The sequence below is a fragment of the Tachyglossus aculeatus genome, chromosome 7 (genome assembly GCF_015852505.1).
Source record: "Tachyglossus aculeatus isolate mTacAcu1 chromosome 7, mTacAcu1.pri, whole genome shotgun sequence".
In the NCBI taxonomy this organism is placed as follows: Eukaryota; Metazoa; Chordata; class Mammalia; order Monotremata; family Tachyglossidae; genus Tachyglossus; species Tachyglossus aculeatus.
In genome coordinates this window covers 11,819,368-11,843,615 of record NC_052072.1, presented here as the reverse complement: position 1 = coordinate 11,843,615, position 24,248 = coordinate 11,819,368, and the positions used below count along the sequence as shown (strand labels likewise).

The following is a 24,248-nucleotide window of genomic DNA, read 5'->3' as shown; positions in this document are numbered from 1 at the left end:
GTGTGACCTTGGGCAAGTCACTTAACTTCTCTGAGCCTCAGTTACCTCATCTGTAAAATGGGGATTAAGACTGTGAGCCCCACGTGGGACAACCTGATCACCTTGTATCCCCCCCCCCCCCCCAGCACTTGGAACAGTGCTTTGCACATAGTAGCACTTAATAAATGCCATTATTATTAGTGGAAAGAGCACAGGCCTCCAGTTGGAGGACCACAGTTCTAATCCATCTTTGCCAGGTGTCAACTGTGTGACCTTGGGTAAATCACTTAACTTCTCTGTGGCTCAGTTCCCTCATCTGTAAAATGGGGATTAAATCCTATTCCCACCTACCTAGACTGTGAGCCCCATGTGGGACAGGAACTGTGTCCAACCTCGAATCAACCCCAGCACTTAGAATTATGCTTGGTACATAATAAGCACTTAAATACCATTATCATCATCATTATTATTATTATTATTGATTATTAGTTGCAGCAACACTTACTAAGAGCCCACTGGGCGCAATGCACTGTACTAAGCACTTGGAAAACAAAGAAAGGATTGATTTCCTCTCCTCCTGGAACTCACACTCTCCCAGGGGAGACAGACACCTAAGTATTTGTTTGTTGGCACTGTTCTGTGCACCACGAGAGTAAGGGACTGTGTGACTTTGGGCAAGTCACTTAACTTCTCTGTGCCTCAGTTACCTCATCTGTAAAATGGGGATTAAGACTGTGAGCCCCCCCGAGGGGCAACGTGATCACCTTGTAACCTCCCCAGTGCTTAGGACAGTGCTTTGCACATAGTAAGCGCTTAATAAATGCCATTATTTATTATTATTATTATTATTATTATTCCTAGAAAAAGTGTCCTAAGCATTACTTCCCCTCTCAGGGTTGCACCCGGAGAGTTTCCAGCACTTTACCAGCCATGACTACAGGAGGGAGAGTCAAGCAGAGGCTTACCCATTCCATTCCTAGCTTGGGAAGTGGCTAGCAAGTGGAAGGCAATCTGCTACAAGTCAAAACTCACCTGTGCTGAGCAGCAGCGGCATGGGAGAGAGTCGAGGGCAGAGACTCATTTACTGCATGGAAGGAGGCGATGGTAAACCACTTCTGTATTTTTACCAAGAAAACTCTGTGTATACACTACCAGAACGACTGCAGATGGAAGTGGGGCGTTCTCGGAGAAATGTGTCTATGGCGTCGCTATGGGTCGGACGCGACCTGACAGCGTAAGGCAACAACAACAAGCATTACCTGCTTCTCAAAACTCAGCTGCCTCACCAGAGTAGTCTATCAGGGAAACTTTAATAAGGAAGCGCTGTTCACACAGTAACCATGTCACACTCACCGGCACATGCAATTGGGACCTCACAGTCTGAAGCATTGTTTTTAAAGTGAAGGACAGCTAGGTTCACTTTATCCAAGAAAGTCCTCACTCAAAGGAATTGAGGTAAGAGTTGGCATAAAAATAATACCCACAGCTGTTCATACTGTTACTTGTTTAAAAGGGAAGGGAAGCAGCATGGCCCAGTCGAAAGAGTATGGGCCTGGGAATCACAGGACCTGGGTTTTAATCCCTACTCCATCGCTGGTCTGCTGTGTGACCTCAGGTAAATTACTTATCTTCTCTATGCGCCTCTGTTTTCTCAACTATAAAATGGGGATTCAGTACCGATTCTCCCTCCTACTTGGACTACGAGCCCAATGTGGGACTGTGTCGAACCTAAAACACTTGTGTCTATCTCAGTGCTTAGAATAGTGCTTGACACAGCCTTGACACATAATAAGCGCTAAAAAATGACCATAAAAAGCACTCTTGGCAGTTTTAAAGGACAACTGGAGCCCAGAGATTAACTTCTAAACAGACACCAATGATCATAGGGAAATGAAATGATTAAACAAGCACTTTGAAATAGAGTATCTGATAAAATCGAGAAGAGGCACAGCCTAGATGGATAGAGCATGGGCATGGAGGTCAAAAGGACTTGGGTTCTAATCTCACTTCCACCACCTGTCTGCTGTGTGACCTTGGGCAAATCACCTAACTTCTCTGTGCCTCAGTTATCTCATCTGTAAAATGGGGATTAAGACTGTGAGTCCCATGTGAGACACGGACTGTGTCCAGCCCTCATTAGCTTGTATCTACCCCAGCACTTAATAGAGTGCCTGGTACATAGTAAGCACTTCACAAATACCATAAAAAAGAAGGCTCGGTCCAGAACCCTCCTACCTAAAGCCAAAAAGAAAAACCTCAACAATAATGATGGTATTTGTTAAGCACTTACTATGTGTCAAGCACTGTTCTAAGTGCTGAGGGAGATACAAGGTAATCAGGTTGTCCCATTTGGGGCTCACAGTCTTTAATCCCCATTTTACAGATGAGGTAACCGAGGCATAGAGAAGTGAAGTGACATGCCCAAAGTCACACAGCTGACAAATGGCAGAGCTGGGACTAGAACCGACGACCTCTGACTCCTAAGCTTGGGCTCTTTCCGCTGAGCCACACCACTTCTCTTGGGTAAATGCAAGGTAATCAGGTTGGACCCAGCCCCTGTCCCACAAGGGGTTCACAGTCTTAAACCCCATTTTCCAGATGAGGTCACTGAGGCCCAGAGAAGAGAAGGGACTTGCCAAGGTCACCCAGCAGACAAGAAGCGGAGCAAGGATTAGAACCCAGGTCCTTCTGACTCTCAGACCCGGGCTCTAGCTTCTCCGGCGCCTATCGGAAAGATGGGTTTTTTGGGAGCGGGAGGTAGAAAAGGTTGGAGGGGGCGGAACAGATCGACTCGCAACCTCCCTCTTTGACACTGCAGACACGTGCCGATCGAACTGTGCTCCTCTAGACTGGAAGCTCGTTGTGGGCAGGAGACTTGTCTCCCAACTCTGCTCTAGCAGCCCCTCCTAAGCGCTCAGTACAGTGCTCTGCACCCAGTAAGGGCACAACAAATACGACTGATCGATTGTAACCGTTCACAGATCCTGAGGAAGAATGCCCTGTGGGATTGTTAGCGTGGCCCACAAGACAAAGCCCGGGCCTGGGACCAAAAGACCCTGGGTTCTAATCCCTGAGGTGCACCAACATTTTAAACTGTTCAAAATTAAATTTCTTCATTTTTAAGTATTTTATTCATTAATTCATTTCATTCATTAATTCATTCAATCGTATTTATTGAGCGCTTACTGTGCGCAGAGCACAGAGTAAGTTGTAGGGAAGTACAAGCCCTACAACGATATACAAACAATGTAAATTTAAAAGAAATGCAAATGCTCCCTCTGAAACTCGCAAACATTTCAAGTTCAGGAGAATTGTTTCATTTAGGAAAATACACAATCTCCCAATTTTTTCAGCTGCCAAGTGTGAAATCAATCAATCAATCAATCATATTTATTGATTGAAATTATTGAAAACTCCCTTTGACTTATACTGCTATTTGCTAAACATGATGGTTGTGCAGGAGATGAATTTTATTTCTCTGATACAACAGAAGGGTCACCTTACACTAACAACGCAGGTTGGCTATCTTGGCTGGCTAGCTGTGGGCAGAAACATACGGATGATAGCTTAACAGAAATACAATAACAATAAACGAACTCCAGAACACCGAAACTTCCAGCCTTTTAAAATCCATCAGACTAAAAGCTTTTGATGTGCGGCCTTGAAATAGCAGAAGACAAGCTCCGATCCCAAGTGACCTCATCCAAGAATGGTAGCCTGAGAGCTTCACAAGTGAATGGAAGAACGAACATGGAGGAGAAGATTAAAGGAGGAAAAAGACCATGAGCTGAGGACGATCAAATTGCTCCCCGCCATCAAGATTTATTCATTCATTCATTCATTCAATCGTATTTATTGAATGCTTACTGTGTGCAGAGCACTGTACTAAGTGCTTGGGAAGTACAAGTTGGCAACATATAGAGACGGTCCCTACCCAATAGCAGGCTCACAGTCTAGAAGGGGGAGACAGACAACAAAACAAAACATATTAACAAAATAAAATAAATAGAATAAATATGTACAAGTAAAATAGAGTAATAAATATGTACAAACAAATATACATATATACAGATGCGGTGGGAAGGGGAAGGAGGGGGAGAGAAAGGAGGGGGCTCAGTCTGGGAAGGCCTCCTGGAGGAGGTGAGCTCTCAGTAGGGCTTTGAAGGGAGGAAGAGAGCGAGCTTGGCCGATGTGCGGAGGGAGGGCATTCCAGGCCAGGGGGAGGACGTGGGCCGGGGGTCAACGGCGGGACAGGCGAGAACGAGACACAGTGAGGAGGTTAGCGGCAGAGAAGCAGGTGGTGCGGGCTGGGCTGTAGAAGGAAAGAAGGGAGGTGAGGTAAGAGGGGGCGACGTGATGGACAGCCTTGAAGCCGAGAGTGAGGAGTTTTTGCCTGATGCGTAGGTTGACTGGTAGCCACTGGAGATTTTTGAGGAGGGGAGTAACATGCCCAGAGCGTTTCTGCACAAAGATAACCTGGGCAGCAGCGTGAAGTATAGATTGAAGTGGGGAGAGACAGGAGGATGGGAGATCAGAGAGGAGGCTGATGCAGTAATCCAGTCGGGATAGGATGAGAGATTGAACCAGCAGGGTAGCGGTTTGGATGGAGAGGAAAGGGCGGATCTTGGCGATCTTGTGGAGGTGAGACCGGCAGGTTTTGGTGACAGATTGGATGTGAGGGGTGAACGAAAGAGAGGGGAGTCGAGGATGACACCAAGGTTGCGGGCTTGTGAGACGGGAAGGATGGTAGTGCCGTCAACAGTGATGAGAAAGTCAGGGAGAGGGCAGGGTTTGGGAGGGAAGATAAGGAGTTCAGTCTTGGATATACTGAGTTTTAGATGACGGGCAGACATCCAGATGGAGATGTCCTGAAGGCAGGAGGAGATACGAGCCTGGAGGGAGAGAACAGGGGTGGAGATGTAGAGTTGGGTGTCATAAGTGTAGAGATGATAGTTGAAGCCGTGGGAGCGAATGAGTTCACCTAGGGAGTGAGCAGAGATGGAGAACAGAAGGGGACCAAGAACTTACCTTTGAGGAACCCCTACATTAAGGGGATGGGAGGGGGAGGAGGAGCCCACAAAGGAGACTGAGAATGAATAGCCGGAGAGATAAGAGGAGAACCAGGAGAGGACGAAGTCTGCGAAGCCAAGGTTGGATAGCGTGTTAAGGAGAAGGGGGTGGTCCACAGTGTCGAAGGCAGCTGAGAGGTCGAGGAGGATTAGGATAGAGTAAGAGCCATTGGATTTGACAAGAAGGAGGTCACTGGTGACGTTTGAGAGGGCAGTTTTCGTGGGGTGTAGGCGACGGAAGCCTGATTGGAGGGGGTCTAGGAGAGGGTTGGAGTTGAGGAATTCGAGGCAGCGAGTGTAGATGACTCGTTCTAAGAGTTTGGAAAGGAAGGGTAAGAAGGAGATAGGGCAATGTATATTTGCACATATTTATTACTCTGTTTTATTAACAATGTGTATATAGCTAAAATTCTATTTATTCTGAGGGTATTGACACCTGTCTACTTGTTTTCTTTTGTTGTCTGTCTCCCCCTCCTAGACTGAGCCCATTGTTGGGTAGGGACTGCCTCTAAATGTTCCCAATTTGTACTTACCAAGCGCTTAGTACAGGGTTCTGCACACAGTAAGCGCTCAATAAATACGATTGTGTGAATGAATGAATGAATTAATGATCTACCAACTCTGTTATACTGTTCTCTTCCAAGGACTTAATACAGCACTGCTCACTGAATAAATGCTCAATAAATATGAATGATTGATTCATTAATAGGGAACATTCTTCTAGCAGCACACATCTCTCTGGATAGTATGTGAAGTGATGTTGGAAGAAACGCTTGTTCAGGTGAGTGTCGTAAGCAAAAATAATGTGAGTTTTCATGAGTGTGAGGTTCTTTGGGAACATAACCCCCGCATGGTAGGAGAACAATCAATCACCTGTAGGTATAATAAACATTACTTAGAACCTGAATAGTGACATAATACCTTGAATTTGTGGACATTTTTTCTTTTTCCAAAGGGACAGTCCTATCATTTAGCAGTTTATCCTCACAAGCATGTCAAAGGAATAAAATAAAGGCTGATTTTATTTTTGGTAATAGAAGTAGCAGCAGCTATATTAAACACCACCTGTATTAAATCCCACCTGTGTGCAATACACTGTATTAGGCTCCTTGAAGGCAGAGATTGTGTCTACCTATTGTACTTTCTCAAGCACTTTGTAGTAATAATAGTAATGATTATGGTACTTGTTAAGCACTTACTATGTGTCAAGCACTGTTCTAAGCACTAGGGTAGATAAAAGTTAATCAGGTTGCTATATTGTGTTTATTGTTATATTGTTCTCTCCCAAACACTAAATACAGTGCTCTGCACACAGTACACACTTAATAGGATTGAATTAATGAATGAGCAGTCTCTGTCCCACATGGGGCTCATACTCTTAACCCCATTTTACAGATGAGGTAACTGAGGCCCAGAGAAATTATGTGACTTGCCCAGGGTCACAAAGCAAACATGTGGAGGAACCAGAATTAGAACGTAGGTCCTTCTAACTCCCAGGCCCCTGCTCTATCCACTAAAGCCACGCTGCTTCTCAGTACTCTTAGTACGGTACTCTGCACACAGGAAATACTCAAGAAATACCACTGATTGATTGATCGGATTTTTAAGTCCTGATTACTTGCTTTCAACTTGAATGTAAAGGAAAAAAATCCCTCATTTACAAATGATTTCCCCAAAAAACAAGGCGGAAAATTGATGACTTTTGTATGACTCAGTTTTTCTGCTGGGATAGCTGTCAGAGCTCACAGCAAGAATCCACCCTCAAGGGGTCCAATTTCAGTATAACACTGCAGATGCCAACTGTTTCGCTTTCCCAGCATCCTTCCTTCTGACTGTCTCCTTGTCCTCTATTTTTCCCTTTCTTTCCTTTTTTATGGTATTTGCTAAGCACTTACTATGGACATCATTATCACCTCCCCTGATTTCTCTCTGTCTCTCCAGGCTCACATCTCCTCCTGCCTTCAAGACACCTCTTCTTGGATGTCCTCCCATCACCTCGAACTTAACATGTGCAAAACAACTCCTTTTCTTCCTACCCACACCCTCTTCTCCCAGACTTTACCATCACTGTAGGTGGCACCACCATCTTTCCCGTCTCAAAAACCCATAACCTTGGCATTATCCCTGACTCCTATTGCTCATTCAACCCACATATTCAATCCATCACCAAATCCTGTTGGTCCCACCTTCAAAACGTTGCTAAAATCCATCCTCTCCTCTCTATCCAAAATGCCACCACATCAAAACAATCACTCATCCAAACCCCCCTAGATAACTGCACCAGCCTCCCTGCTGATCTCCTAACCTCCTGCCTCTCCCCACTCCAGTCCACACTTCACTCTGCTGCCCGGATCATCTTTCTACAGAAACACTGAAGATAAGTCAACCCCCTACTCAAAAATCTCCAGTGGTTGCCTATCCACCTCTGTATCAAAAACAAAAACTCCTCACCGTTGGCTTTAAACCAGTCCATCATCTTGCCCCCTCCTACCTCACCTCACCTCTCTCCTTCTATAACCCAGCCTACACACTTCGCTCCTCTGGTGCTAATCTTCTCACTGTGCCTCGATTTCGCCTGTCTCACCTCCGACCCCTGGCCCACATCCTGCTTCTGGTCAGGAATGCCCTCCCTCCTCAAATCCGACAGATAATTACTATCCCTCACCTTCAAAGTCTTACCGAAGGCACATCTCCTCCAAGAGGCCTTCCCAGATTAAGCCCCACTTTTTCTCATCTCCCACTCCATTCTGCATCACTCCGACTTGCTCCCTTTGTTCTTCCCCCCTCCCTGCCCCACAGCACTTATGTATTTATCTGTAATTTAATTTACTTATATTGATGTCTGTTTATTTGTATTGATGTCTGACTTCCCCCCACTCCCCCCAGACTGTGTGAGCTTACTGTGAGCAGGGATCATCACTCTTTATTGCTGTATTGTACTTTCCCAAGAGTTTAGTAGAGTGCTGTACACACAATAAGTGCTTAATAAATACGATTGCATTAATGAATACCAGGCACTCTACTAAACACTGGGGTGGGCACAAATTAACCAGACTGTAAACTCAATTTGAGTAAGGAAAGTGTCTGCTAATTCTGTTGTGTTGTACTCTCCCAACCACTAAGTACAGTGCTCTTGACATAGTAAGCACTCAGTAATGTCTGCCTCCCCCTCTAGACTGTAAGCTCACTGTGGGCAGGGACAGTGTGTCTGTTAATCGTTATACAGTACTTTCCCAAGAGCTTAGTACAGTGCTCTCCACACAGTAAGCACTCAACAAATATGACTGATTGAATAAATATGACTGATTGGACACAGTCCCTGTCCCACACAGGACTCAGTCATAATCCCCATTTTAGAGATGAGTTAACTGATGCACAGAGAAGTTAAGTTACTTGCCCAAAGTTACACAGCACACAAGGGGCAGAGCCAGGATTCACAACAAAGTGGAAACAATATCCTCCAACCCTTACAAAGCCAATCTGAGAATCATAATTCATTCATTCAATCGTATTTATTGAGCACTTACTGTGTGCAGAGCACCGTACTAAGAGCTTGGGAAGTACAAGTTGGCAACATATAGAGATGGTCCCTACCCAACAACGGGCGGGCTCACAGTCTAGAAGCATCAGGCCAGATATGGTCCCTGTCCCACAGGGGGCTCAGAGTCAAATAGGAAAGTGAACAGGTACTGAATCCCCATTCTGCAATTGAGGAAACTGAGACATTGGAAAGTTAAGTGACTTGCCCAAGGTCACACAGCAGGCAAGTGGAGGAGCTGAGATAAGAACACAGGTCCTCTGGTTTTCAGGCCCTTAATCTGTCAAAAGATACTCTGTTTTGTGACCCTAGGCCGTACTTGTTCTTCCTACAAGCATTCATTCATTCATTCGTATTTATTGAGTACTTATTGTGTGCAGAGCACTGTACTAAGTGCTTGGGGAGTACAAGTTGGCAACACATAAAGACGGTCCCTACGAGCAGAGGGGACTCAGACGAGAGAGTGTGGATGGTTCAGTGCATACCATCACCACTACTGCAAAACACTCGAATGCATGCCCTGTTGGCAATAAGGCATCCCTTTCCCTTCTTGACCACTTGGGTCAAGGGGCCAATAAAGGTGCACTACTGCACTTTTTATGGACAAAGTATGCCAAAGATATGTTCACTTCTACACACACCCAATACCGATGCAGGTTACATTCAGAAAACTACTGGAATAAGTGAAGTGGGGGGAAAGTGCATTGTGTAGGAGTCATAGGAGCCAAAACAATATTTGGTAGCTTAATTCTGTACCTATGCTTTTCATGCAGCACCATTATTCTTCTCCTTAATCTGACAATAGTGATAACAATTATCATGGTAGTGGTATTTCTTAACCACTTACTATGTGCCAAGCATTGGGCTAAGTGCTGGGGTAGATAAGTGCTGGGCAGGGAACATGCCTGTTTAATTGCTGTATTGTACCTGTGTACCTGTGCTCTGCACACAGTAAGCGCTCAATAATTATGACTGAATGAATAAATGAATGATACAATCAGATCAGACACAGTATTATAGATTAGGTGGACAAATTTCCTGCTTACAAGGAGTTTACATTCTAGAAGATGAGGTGAATTAAAGAATTCAGATCCAGTGTATAAATGATGCAGAAGGGAGAGGAGTAGGAGAAAAGAGCCTTAATCGGGAAAAGCCTCTTGGAGGAGATGGGATTTTAGTAAGGCTTTGAAGGTGGGGAGTATAGCCTTCTGTGGTGTATGCAGGGGGACAGAGTTCCAGGTCAGAAGGAGGATGTGGATAAGGGGTCAGTAATGAGGTAGATGAGATCGAGGTACAGTGAGTGAGGTAGCATTAGAGGAGTGTGCAGGCTGGGTTGTAGGGGGAAATCAGAAAGACAAGATAGGAGGTGGGAGAGCTCATCAAGTGCTTTGAAGCCAATGGTAAGGAATTTCTGTTTGGTGCAGAGGTGGATGGGCAACCACTGGAGGTTCCTGTGGAGCTGGGAATTGTGGACTGAAGAGGTTTTTTAAAAAATGATCAGGGCAGCCTAGAGTGGGGAGAGGCAGGAGGCTGGGCGGTCAGTGAGGAGGCTGATGCGGTCATCATGGCAGGATATAGTGATATAAGAATAAATCACACCTAGACACCCTCCTCCCCACCCCCTGACTCCTCATCAAATCCAATTATCTTCTTAACTTTGAGGATCTCTGAAAAAACAACACTGAAAATAACCAATTGCCAAAATGCTACTCCCTTATTCAAAGTCTGCCCTGCATCTTACATTCTTGGACTGCTAAGTTGTGTCTCAATCAATCAGTCAGTCAATCATATTTATTGAGCACCTACTGTGAGCAGAGCACTGTACTAAGTGTTTGGGAGAGTACAACGTAACAATAAACATGCCCTCAAAGAGCTTACAGTTTAGAGGGAGAGACAAACATTAATATAAATTTATAAATTTTGGATAGGTTCACAAGTGCGGTGGGGCTAGAAACGGGGAAGAGTAAAGGGAGCAAGTCAGGGAGAGGCCAAAAGGAGTGGGAGAAGAGGAAACTTTGGGTTTCTGTAAATGCGGGCTTTAACAGTTATTAAAGAAAATTTCTAAGTGTGAAACATTTATGGGCTAGACCTATAAAATCAACTTGGACAAATACCTAGAAAATGCCATCATCCCGAAACTAGGGAAAGTTCCATTTGCATCTCTATGTCAGGAAGCTCTAAACCCCATTTACCCAACCAGTATCCAGATAAGGCCAAAGACCATCCATTATTTTTTTTAACCGCTTACTATGTGCCAGGCACTGTTCTAAGTGCTGGGGTAGATACAAGATAATTAGATTGGACGGAGTCCCCGTCCCACAAGGGGCTCACACGCTTACCCCCATTTTCAGATGCGGTAACTGAGGCACAGAGAAGTGAAATGACTTGCCATGGTCATGCAGCAGTCAAGTAATAGAGGCAGGATTAGAACCCAGGTCCTTCTGACTCCCAGGATACCACCAGGCCCAGCTCTGCCCCTGTTCTGCTTTGTGATCTTTAGCAAGTCACTTGACCTTTCTAGGCTTCAGTTTCCTCTTCTGAAAAATGTGAGTCCCACTTGGGTCAGGACCAATGTCTGACCTGGTTATCTTGTGTCTACTACAGCAGTTTCCACGGTGTTTGGCACATAGTGAGCACTTTAACAAATATCATGATTAGTACGAGGCCCATGTGGGACAGGGTCTGTGTCCGATCTGATGACTTTGTACTTACCTTAAAGCTTAGCATTAAGTGCCAGATAAATGCAATTTAACAGAAAAAAACACCAGTAGTGTTCACACAGGATGTTTTAGACTGAAATTGATAAACAAATCATCAGGACCATATGGTTTCCACCGAAGAGTTTCAAAGGATGTTGTGACTCTCCTGTGGAGAGCGTGTAATTTATCACTACAAACAGCCACTGTCCCAGAGGGCTGGCAGATTGCCAACTTAATTCATCTATAAAAAGGTTTCAGAGATAATTCTGGGAGGTATCGATTGGGAAATCTCATTTATACACCTGGCAAATAAGTGGTCTCGATAATTAAGTTTAGGATAAAGGAACACTTTAAAAAAAATGGCCTTTTGTAGGAGGGAAAGACAGCATAAATTCTTTAAGATGAAATCATGTCTTCCTAATCTTCTAAAGTTCTTTGAAGAGATCGCTAAGCATGTGGATAGAGGGGAACTGGGAGCTATATTTAGATTTTATACCCTGCTGTTGGTGGAGTGGGAAGATCCCAGCTCTGGGAATCAGGAGACCTGGGTTTTATTGTCATTTCAGCCTGCTGGAGCTGTGCCATCCGTTTGTGACGGTTTCTGACCAAAGCATCATCTATGGCAATCTGTGAGGTGGGCAGGTCCAGCAGGAACTCTGAAAAATCAGCTAACCTTGGAGGTGTGAGTCACAGCGTCTATCACAAAAACCGCCTGCATGAACAGTCCATCAGTGGGATTTGAGCGTTTACCGGGTGAGTAGAGCACGGGACTAAAGCACTTGGAGGAGAACAATATACAGAGCTGGTAGATATGATCCCTGCCCTCAAGGAGTTTATGATCCAGAAGGGAGACAGACATTAAAATAAATTACAGACAGGGAGGCTGCAGAGTATAAGGATATACGTACGTAAGTTTTGGGGGGTGGGGGACAAGGCGATCCAAGTTCTTTAACAGGTTCAGATCCAGGGGGATAAGCAATGCAGAGGGTAGGTTGAATAGGGTGTGGAGATGATAAAAGAGTCAGGGAAGGTTCCTGGAGGGGATGTGATTATCACTGGGCGAAGATGGGGAATGTGGTGGTTTGTTGGATATGATGGGGAAGGATGTTCCAGGCTGCAGGAAGGACATGAGTGATGGGTCAGTGGCGAAAGAGAAGAGATTGAGGCACAGTGAGTAGGTTAGCATTAGAGGAGCGAAATGCGTGGATTGGGTTGCAGTGGGAGGGAGATGGGCGATGTAAGGTAGGAGGGGAAAGCTGACTGCGTGCCTTCAAACAGAAAGTAAAGAGTTTCTGTTTGAGCTCGTCCCTCTAGGTTGTAAGTTCGTTGTGGGCAGGGAATGTGTCTATTGTTGTATTGTACTCTCCCAAGCGCTTAGTATACAGTAAGCACTCAATATGATTGAATGCATGAATGTATGAGTGAATGAATGAACATGGAGATGAATGGGTAGCCACTGGAGGTTTTGGAGGAATGGGGAGAAGTGCATGAAACTATTTTTAAGAACAATGATCCAGGAAACACAGAAAAGTATGGACTGGAGTGGGGAAGTGGGGAAGGAGGGGGAAAAGGCAGGAGACACGGAGGTCAGCAAGGAAGCTGATGCAATAGTAGAGTCGGGATATGATAAGTGTTTAGATCTGCATGGTGAAGAGGTGGGGGTGAAGTCTAAAGATGTTGCACAGGTAGAACCCACAAGATTTGGTGACAGACTGAATACGTGGGTCGAGCGAGAGAGATGACTCAAGGAAAATGAGAAATTTATGGACTTATCTTTACGAGTTCTATTTTAGACATGCAAGTTTGAGGTGTAGGTGGGACACCCAATTAGACATCCCGAAGGCAGGAGGAAACGCAAGAGTGCAAAGACAGATGGCGGTCAGGGTTGGAGAGGTAGATTTGAGCAGAGATGACTGCTGAAGTCACCGGACCGAATGAGTTCTCCAAGGGACTGGGTGTAGATGAACAACAGAATGGGACCCTGAACTGAGCCTTGAGGGACTCTCACAGCAAAAGAGACTGAAGAGAAGTGAGAAATACAGGAGGAGAACCAGGAGGGGAAGGTAGTGTCAGCGAAGCCATGTGAAGAGGGTGATCCACAGTGCCAAAGGGTGCTGAGGGATTAGGAAGAATAGGATGGAGTACAGCCCATTGGATTCGGCAAGGAAAGGGAAGTTTCCATGGAGAAGATGGGGCAGAATTCACACTGCACAGGGTCAAAGAGAGAATTGGAGGAAAGGAAGTGGAGGCAATAAGTGCTGAAAACTAGGTTGAGGAATTTAGAAAGGAATGGTAGGAGAGAGGTGGAGTGATAAAGAGCACAGGTTTGGGAGTCAGAGGTCATGGGTTCAAATTCTGGCTCTGCCATTTGTCAGCTGTGTGACTTTGGGCAAGTCACTTGACTTCTCTGTGCCTCAGTTACCTCATCTGTAAAATGGGGATTAAGACTGTGGGCCCCATGTGGGACAACCTGATCACCTCATATCCTCCCCAGCACTTAGAACAGTGCTTTGCACATAGTAAGCGCTTAACATATAGCAACATTATTGTTATTATTATAATCAATCAATCAATCGTATTTATTGAGCACTTACTGTGTGCAGAGCACTGTACTAAGCGCTTGGGAATTACAAGTTGGCAACATATAGAGACAGTCCCTACAACAGTGGGCAGGGAGCAGTGGGGTCATGGAAGGGTTTTATTCAAAACAGGAGACAAAAAGGCATGTTTGAAAACAGTGGGAGGAGAGCTACTGGAAAGTGGTCAGCTGAGGCTAGAGGTCAGGGAGAGAAGGAAGGAGGGGGCGAGTGTTTCGATAAGGTGTGAAGGGATGGGGCAGGAGATGTAGGTAAAGGGGGCAGATTTTAAGAGGGGGGGAAGATCTCTTGATATACTGCTAGGAAGGATGGAAGAGTCAAAACAGGGTTGGGGCAGGAGGAAGTTTGGATAGTGGAGATACAAGGCAGATTTTAGGGAAATTATGCCTTATGTTTTCACTATTACTGATGAAATAGATGGCAAGACTATTCATTAGTCATGTGGCTAGTAAATGGGTCCTCCGCCCAGTGCTTAGAACAGTGCTTTGCACATAGTAAGCACTTAATAAATGCCATCATTATTATTAAATATCTTTGTTTCAACTTTTCATTCATTCACTCATTCATTCATTCAATCGTATATACTGAACACTTACTACGTGCACAGCACTCTACTAAGCATTTGGGAGAGTACACTGCAACAATAAACAGACACACTCCCTGCTCACAATGAGCTCACAGTCTACAGCAGGGGATACAGACATGAATACAAATAAATAAAATGACAGATATGTACATAAGTGGTGTGGGACTTGGAGGAGGCGAGAGCAGGGGGAACAAGTCAGGGGAACACAAAAGGGAATGGAAGATGAGAAAAGGTGGGGCTCAGTCCGGGAAGGCCTCTTGGAGGAGATGTGCCTTCAATAAGGCTTGGAAGGGTGGGGAGGGGAGAGTAATTGTCTGTCGGATTTGAGGAGGGAGGCGTTTCAGGCCAGAGGTGGGGCGTGGGCTAAGAGTCGGCGGCAAGACAGGCGAGACCGAGGCACAGCGAGAAGGTTAGCACTAGAGGAACTTCTCAATCAACTGCATTCCCGCCACTTACTCCCTTGTTGCACTCTGTGCCCCAGCAGGAAGCGTGACTGGCAGAGAGAAGTGAGACCTGTGCAAACCATCATCATTTCTTCCATGGGGATTTTGCCTTCTGAAGTCTCAGGACCAAGGCTTATCTGTCACTCCTGACTGGAACCTTCATCACGCCTTGCGATTTTCAAAAGATTTTGGACAAAGTTCAACAGTAAAGGCTTTCAAAAAACACACATAGTGACCATGGGAGTGAAGGGAACAATCTATCATGGAGAGATACATAGGGCAGGGATAATGGCCACTTTTCGGGGAGGAGGAGGAGAAGAAGAAAGAAGAAAAAAAGGGTAAGAAAGAAGACAAGAAAGAAGAAAGGAGGAGGAAGAAGAAGAATTGTTATTTTAAGTATGTACTGGTACATACAAGGTAATCAGGTCTGATACAGTTCCTGTCCCACATGGGGTTCACAGTCTAAATGGGAAGGAGAACTGGTATTGAAACCCCATTTTACAGAAGAGGAAACTGAGGCCTGGAGAAGTGAATAGACTCACTCAAGGTCACACAGCAGGCAAATGGCAAAGCCAGGATTAGAATCCAGGTGCTCTGACTCCCAGGCATGTGCTCTTTCACAGCGGAAAGAGCCCGGGCTTGGGAGTCAGAGGTCATGGGTTCTAATCCCAGCTCTGCCACGTGTCTGCTGTGTGACCTTGGGTAAGTCACTTAACTTCTCTGAGACTCAGTTACCTCATCTGTAAAATGGGGATGAAGACTGTGAGCCCCACGTGGGACAACCTGATCACCTTGTATGCCCCCCAGCACTTAGAACAGTGCTTTGCACATAGTAAGCGCTTAACAAATGCCATTATTATTATTAGGCCATGCTGCAGAAAGTAACTAGTGAGAGATCAGGGACAGGATTAGTTTTGTTTAACATCTTCATAAATGGCTAGGACGAGGGACTCTATTCTAACACGTGGCCCTACGGCCAGAACACATATCAAACAGCAGAACTGAGTTCTGGGGCTCAGGCCAGGGAGCCCAAAGGAATATGCAGGCCACAGCCCTGCCTAGCTTTACACAAACTCCTAAACTTGCGATAGGCAGGGGAAGTCCAGGTAAAAAAGGCAGGACTGTGACACAGATGAGATTGGCACAGGAGGTGTTTGTTTGGACAATGAATGTGTCTGGGCGTCCTAGCAGATCTACCAATCCCTAGTAAAGGGGCTGAACTAGTTACTACCCAACTTGGCGCCGTGTCCCTATGACTGACATCTGTCAGTTATACGATGTAATGTGATGCTTCCTGGCACCTGCCTTAGGCCCACGTCCCCAGGCAGGCTAGAAATTCCATCCCCCTCAGCCCCTGCCAGAGCGGTCTTTCTGTTCCGTGGAAGGGTAATAATAATAATAATAATAATAATAATAATAATGGTATTTGTTGAGTACTTACTGTGTGCCAGGCACTGTACTAAGCGCTGGGATGGATACAAGCAAATCACCTGTATATATGTATATATGTTTGTACATATTTATTACTCTAACTTGTACATATCTATTCTATTTATTTTATTTTGTTAATATGTTTGGTGTTGTTCTGTCTCCCCCTTCTAGACTGTGAGCCCACTGTTGTGTAGGGACTGTCTCTATATGTTGCCAACTTGTACTTCCCAAGCGCTTGGTACAGTGCTCTGCACACAGTAAGCGCTCAATAAATATGATTGATTGATTGATTCATTCATTCATTCATTCAATCGTATTTATTGAGCACTTACTGTGTGCAGAGCACTGGACTACGAGCTTGGGAAGTACAAATCGACAACATATAGAGACGGTCCCTACCCAACAACGGGCTTGCAGTCTAGAAGGGGGAGACAGACAATAAAACAAAATCGGGTTGGATGCAGTCCCTGCCCCACATGGGGCTCACTGTCTCAATCCCCATTTTACAGATGAGGTCATTGAGGCCCAGAGAAGTGAAGTGACTTGCCCAAGATCACAGAGCAGACAAGTGGCAGAGCCAGGATTAGAACCCAAGACCTTGTGACTCCCAGGGCCATGCTGTATATATGGATATACCTGTATATATGTTTGTACATATTTATTACTCTATTTATTTTACTTGTACATATCTATTCTATTTATTTTATTTTGTTAATACGTTTGGTTTTGTTCTCTGTCTCCCCTTTCTAGACTGTGAGCCCAACCTGTTGGGTAGGGACCGTCTCTATATGTTGCCAACTTGTACTTCCCAAGCGCTTAGTACAGTGCTCTGCACACAGTAAGCGCTCAATAAATACGATTGATTGATTGATATTGCTCTATCCACTAGACCAGGAAGTCCCGGGGCCTGGAGTACGAAGGGACGTTCCCTTGGTGGGTTCAATCCCTCCAGAGGAGCAGACACACAAAAAATAAGCCACTTCAGTTTGTACGACCCCCTTAGGTCCCTCCTTACCCCCCACAATCCTCACATACATCATGGAACAGACTCCCTACCTCAAAGAAGCAGCATATCATAGTGGATAGAGCCCGGGCCTGGGAGTAAGAAGGTCATGGGTTCTAATTCCAGCCCACTTTTCTGCTGGGTGACCTTGGGCAAGTAACTTAACTTCCCTGTTCCTCAGTGACGTCATCTGCAAAACGGGGATTAAGACTGTGAGCCCAATGTTGGACAAGGTCTATGTCCAAACTGATCAGCTTGTATCCACCCCAGTGCTTAGAACAGCAATACGTGCTTAAATACCATCATCAATATTATTAAGGTCAGGCAATTTTGTAATTTAAACTCTGCTGTAGCCAATCAGGAGGTGTTATCTACCATTCCTTCAGGGGATCATCTTGAGGGATTTCACCTCATTAATGCGACATAGAACAAAATGCTCCAATCTATCATGGAACCCAAATGGCAAACAGAGGACTTGAGTTTCCCAGACGACTGCCTGATCGGGAACCAATCCAACTTGAGCGAGCAAGCGATAAATGAATTAGGATGGTCCTGCTTTACAAATGGGATTAATTTCAACCCACTGGGGACTATTATGTTCTCTTTCAATAATAAAACAGGATTAAAACACTGTTTTATTGTTAATAAATCACCACTTAATGGAATTATGCACCAATAACTCATGATGTCATTCTGGAAAATAGGTGATAACAATTGAATTCGTGTGGTTAGTGGAGCTTGGTTTAGTTCTTCTTGGGATTTCAGGCTTACAATTTATGATTAGGAAATTACAACTGACTGATTGAAAGAACTCCATGGGAGACAATCGGATTTTTATCAAGCACCTTTCTCCTCAAAAGTTTGGATTTGCACAAAAACTTCAAGGTACCCTGCAGGGCTAGGTTTGTTCCTGCTTGGGACCCCAGAGAACCAGAGTGGCCTAGTGGAAAAGAACACAAGTCTGGGAGTTAGAGGACCTGGGTTCTAATCTCAGCTCCATCACTTACCTGCTGGATGACCTTAGGCAAGTCATTAAGTTCTCTGTGCCTCAGTTCCCTTGTCTGCAAAATGGGGATTCAATACCTGTTCTCCTTACTACTTAAGACTCTGAGTCCATGTGGCATCTGGTTATCTTGTATCTAAGCCACGTTTAGACAAATAGCGTGGATCAGTGGAAAGAGCACAGGCTTGGGAGTCGGAGGTCATGGGTTCTAATCCCAGCTCCACCACATGTCTGCTGTGTGACCTTGGGCAAGTCACTTAACTTCTCTGAGCCTCAGTTACCTCATCTGTAAAATAGGGATTAAGACTGTGAGCCCCACGTGGGACAACCTGATCACTCTGTAGCCCCCCAGCACTTAGAACAGTGCTTCGCACATAGTAAGTGCTTAACAAATGCCATCATTATTTTTATTATTATTACCCCAGCGCTTTGTACAGTGCTTGGCCCATAATGAAAGCTAGACATATATCACAATTATCATTATTATTATTATTCCTGACATTAGCAGGCTATTGTTTTCATATATCTCCTCTTCTTCAGGCTTACAGATTCTCTATTCTTCTGAAATACTAGAAGTCAGCATTAAGTGCCCCAGTCAGCTTGAAATTTGCACTTTTTGAACCTATATCTATTATGTGGTTTTCTTCTAAGAACATTTTCATGTGCTATTTTCATCGAGGAAACTACTGCAGTTATGTCTTTGCTTTACATTACCATTAAGCAGATACCTTAGTAAAAAACACGGGAGCCAGTCCTTTAATGAAACTTTTCACAAATCAAAATCAGATTAGTGGGCAAATTCCCTCTCTAGACTGTAAGCTCCTTGTGGGTAGAGACCATGTCTACAAACTCTATTGTACTGTACCTTCCCTAGTGCTTAGTACAGAGCTTGGAACACAGTAAACACTCAATAGGACTGATTGACTGGCTGATCCTTTCATGGCATGGGGATGAGAGACCAGGGATAAGAGCGTAATCGTCTTTGAGGGCAGGGAGTATGTATGTTCTTCGGTTGTTCTAACTGCTTCATACTCAGCAGGTGCTCAATAAATACTACCAGCTGGTTGATTGGGGATATGACCTTGGGCAAATCACTTCACTTCTCTGTGCCTAGTTCCCTCATCTGTAAAATGGCAATTAAGACTGTGAGCTTCATGTGCAGGCGCTATACTAAGTGCCTAACAAATACCATTAGAAAAAAAGAACAGTAGAAAAGTTGCAGCAAGGACTCTAGCTCTCTGGGGTTTGTACAGATCTGGAAGGGAGGTAAGGAGGCTAGTTGGGCAGTATTTCTGTGGGGGAAATGCTATGCATTGCACATAGTAAGCTTTGCACATAGCAAGCACTTTAAAAATGCCATAATAATAATTATTATGCTATCACTATTATCGCTATTATTACTATTATCACTATGCTTTGATCTAATAAGTATTATTATTATTAGATCAAAGCATAATGAGCAACCTGGCACTGGAGAAGTGAAGTGTGCGGGCTGGGCTGTAGTAACAGATCAGTTTGGTAAGGTACGGGGGACATGCTGATTGAATGCTTTAGAATAACCTGTGACACATTCCAATCAATCAATGGATATTTACTGAACACTTACTGCGTGCAGAAAACTGTAATAATAATGGTATTTGTTAAGTGCTTACTTTGTGCCAAGCACTGTTCTAAGCGCTGGGATAAGTCTTTGGGAGACTACAGTATACCAGAATTGGGCGACATATCCCTTTCCCTCAAGGACTTTAAACTCCATGAGGGAGACAAGCATAAAAATATAAATAGATTAAGCAGACATATCTCCATGAGAGCAAATGTACATACATGTGGCAGACATTCATTCATTCAATTGTATTTATTGAGCGCTTACTGTGTGCACAGCACTGTACTAAGCACTTGGGAAGTACAGGTTTGCAACATATAGAGACGGTCCCTACCCAACAGCGGGCTCACAGACATCTAATTAGAACACTACCTTAAAATGTAAATGCATTTCCAAGACCCCATCTTTGCATTTTTCAATCAACTTTTACAGAGTGAATAATTCGCTTTCACTCTGTGAGAATCCACACCCTTAGCAGATACAATTAACAGTCATATCTAGAAATCTGACTATCTAATAATAATAATAACGTTGGCATTTGTTAAGCGCTTACTATGTGACAAGCACTGCCCTAAGCACTGGGGTTCATACAAGGTAATCGTACAAAGTGAGTCCCACGTGGGGCTCACAGTCTTCATCCCAATTTTACAGATGAGGTAACTGAGGCACAGAGAAGTTAAGTGACTTGCCCAAGGTCACACAGCTGACAGACGGCAGAGCCGGGATTAGAAGCCACAACTTATAACTCCCAAGCCCGTGCTCCTTTCACTAAGCTACACTCCTTCTCTAGAGGAACAAAATAGCCTAAGGTGAGACAGCACAGGTCTGGAAATCAGAGGACTCGGGTTCTAACAATGGTTTTTCCACTTGGCTGCTGTGTGACCTTGTGCAGATCACTTAACTTTTCCGTACCTCAGTTTTGTCAACTGCAAAATGGGGATTCAATACCAGTTCTCCCTCCTACTTAGATTGTGAATCCCATGTGGGACAGGGACTGCATCCAACCTGATTAACTTGTATCTCTCCCAGCACTTAGAGAAGTGTTTGACACAAAATAAGTGCTTAACATAATAATAATAATTGTAATAATAATAACGATAATCCGGCTGTGGTTACTGAGGTAAATCTATGACAAATAATCAAAATCGAAACAACTCTGGGGCAAATCCCATAAAAACTGAAATCCTTGAGGATTCCAGAAATCAAAGTCAGACTGACTGAAAAGTCAGTGTGGTGGAATGGTCAGAGCACATGGTAGACAAACTTCCCTCACTTTGGTTTTTGGTTGGCTTATTCAGGAATCTCATTTGATTAGATGGCTTAGGTTATGAGATACCCCAATCATAGTCGCTTTGACCATGGGCAAGTCTCTTCACTTCTCTGGGCCTCAGTTTCCTCATCTGTAAAAGGGGGATTGAGACTGTGAACCCCACATAGGACGGGAACTGTGTCCAACCGGATTTGCTTGTATCCACCCCAGCACTTAGTACAGTGCCTGGTACACAGTAAGCGCTTGACAAATACCACAATCATTATTATTTATACTTAGGGATGTGTGATGAAACTCACCGTGTTCCTTTCACTGCCTTTCTTTCTGCTCCCTGTTCTATCCACTCAGATTCTCCCCCTTCTAGACTGTGAGCCTGTTGTTGGGTAGGGACCGTCTCTATATGTTGCTGACTTGTACTTCCCAAGCGCTTAGTACAGTGCTCTGCATACAGTTTAAGCGCTCAATAAATACAATTGAATGAATGAATGAATCTCATGACTTCCACGAGCCCAGGTAACCCATCACCTCCAACTTACTCTGCACCTTGAGTCCTACCACCAAGAACCCGTCCATTCTCGGCTTTCTCTCCTCTTTCAGCCCCCAGGATATTCCCAGTCTCAACTATGGCCCCCACATAGGTATATGCATCTCCTGGTGTATGTTTTCCTGGTATATGCATCCCCTGGTGTTAATTAAATAACTCATTAATGTAAAGTGCTTTGGTAATAAAAGCACCACACAGATGGAGAAGCAGCGTGGCTTAGTGGATAGAGCACATGCCTGGGAGTCTGAAGAACCTGGGTTCTAACCCCACCTCCACCACTTGTCTGCTGTGTGACCTTGGGCAAGTCACTTCATTTCTCTGGGCCTCAGTTCCCTCATCTGTAAAATGGGAATTAAGAGTGCAAGCCCCATGTGGGATAGGAACTGTGTCCAACCTGATTGACTTGTATCTACCCCAATGATTACAACAGTGCTTGGAACACAGTTAACAGTTAACAAGTGTTTGTTAACACTTAACAAGAGCACAGGCCTAGGTCAGTGGTCATGGGTTCGAATCCCGGTTCTGCCACATGTCTACTGTGTGATCTTGGGCAAGTCACTTCACTTCTCTGGGCCTCAGTTCCCTCATCTGTAAAATGGGGGTGAAGACTGTGAGCCCCACATGGGACAACCTGATCACCTTGTATCCCCCCAGCACTTAGAACAGTGCTTTGCACATAGTAAGTGCTTAACAAATGCCGTCATTATTATTAAGTACCATGATTATTATTATTATTACTCTCCCCTGATGTCACAGGCCCTCTCTTTTGACTCCTCAAATCCCATGGACCTGATCCCTGCTTTCCCCTCTTCCTCTTTATCAGTCAATATCAGTGGTATCAATGGCATTTACTGAGTGCTTGCTATGTGCAGATCACCAAGTGCTTCGGAGAATACAACAGAATAAGTGAACACGTTCCCTGTCCATAACGAGCTTACAGTCTGTAGGGGGAGGCAGACATTAATATATTAATATATCATTTATATACATGTATTCAAATGTATGAATATAGAATAAGCCCCATTGCCTCTGGCCCTCTATAATAATAATAATAATAATGGCATTTATTAAGCACTTACTATGTACAAAGCACTGTTCTAAGCGCTGGGGAGGTTACAAGGTGATCAGGTTGTCCCACGGGGGGCTCACAGTCTTCATCCCCATTTTACAGATGAGGTAATTGAGGCACAGAGAAGTTAAGTGACTTGCCCAAAGTCACACAGCTGACAACTGGCGGAGCCGGAGTTTGAACCCATGACTTCTGACTCCAAAGCCCGTGCTCTTTCCACTGAGCCACGCTGCTTCTCTATCTCTCCCGTGACACCCCTTAAATCACTGCCCTGCATTTCAAAGGTCACGAATATGACATTCTGAGTGTGACTTTTTTTAAGTTAGCAAATATCATTCCCTACTCTTCCATTCCAGAATATTGTTCTCAAAGCCAACTTGCAATATAAGAACGCAGGACTGTAAGCTCGCTGTGGGTAGGGAAAATGTCTACCAACTATGTTATACTATACACTCCCAAGCGCTTAGTGCAGTGCTCTGCGCATAGCACACAGTAATCATTTAATAAATACCATTGATGATTGATTGCAGGAATTTCACCAACTGAAATGCACTATAGCTTGCTATTCTATGAGGATCCAGACTTGCCAGCATGCAATTTCTCTCTTTAGGATACATTCTGCTGACAAAGCACAGAAGAGAGGACCTCCACTGGCACAGCTCAGAACTCAAAAAAGAAAGAACAGGACACTTTGAAAATAGAAAAATACTGAGTTCTGCTGATTCATTCTGTGTTGAAATCTGCAAAAACACTTGGGTAAGAATCGCAGAAGCTGAGTCTTCCATTTTTTCTGCAGTGCTGATAGAATTTGGGAAGCAGGAGGTCTACTCGCTCTTTAGATTGCTATTCCTTTTTCTCCAACATCAGCGAAGAGCATTAGCAACAGAAAGTCAAACTGAATTGAAATTAGACAAAAACAAATATATAAATTCCAGAACAACTGCCCATTGTTCGGATTTTCTAGAGCCCTATATTGCATTATAGCAACAACTGGGTAAACCTTCTCTTCAAGCTCAAGCTCAAATGTGCATTGTATAATAAATGAACAGTAAAACTGGAACGAAAAGGCCAAATCCAGGCTTAATTATATCTAAGCAATTCGTTAAGTTTATTATACAGTCATCATGAAATTGAGTTTTTGAATCAATTTACAGCAAAGAAGTACTTTGGAATTATTTTTTATACTTTAGCTCAACTTAACTCAGAATATTTCATTAATCAACCCTTAATATATACACAAATATGTGCAATTTATTATACACAAAGTATGAAATACATAAGTTCACTATAAAACATTACACAAATACAATTATACACATTTAAAAACAGAGAAATTCATCACTGAAAATAATTAACTTCTCTGTCCCAAGGTACCTGGCCCAAGCAGACATTCCAATCATTGGAATCTCTGGTT

At 44.2% G+C, this 24,248-nt stretch overlaps 1 protein-coding gene and 1 non-coding gene across 5 annotated transcripts in view; one reads left to right on the top strand and one right to left on the bottom strand.

Annotated features, from left to right (window-relative positions):
• The window catches only part of ADAM23 (ADAM metallopeptidase domain 23), a 215,733-nt gene that overhangs the window by 131,070 nt on the left and 60,415 nt on the right, over positions 1-24,248 (bottom strand). The window lies entirely within an intron of this gene.
• Positions 864-1,001, top strand: LOC119931155. The gene has a single exon (XR_005452012.1). It is a non-coding gene; the product is annotated as a small nucleolar RNA SNORA7 (small nucleolar RNA).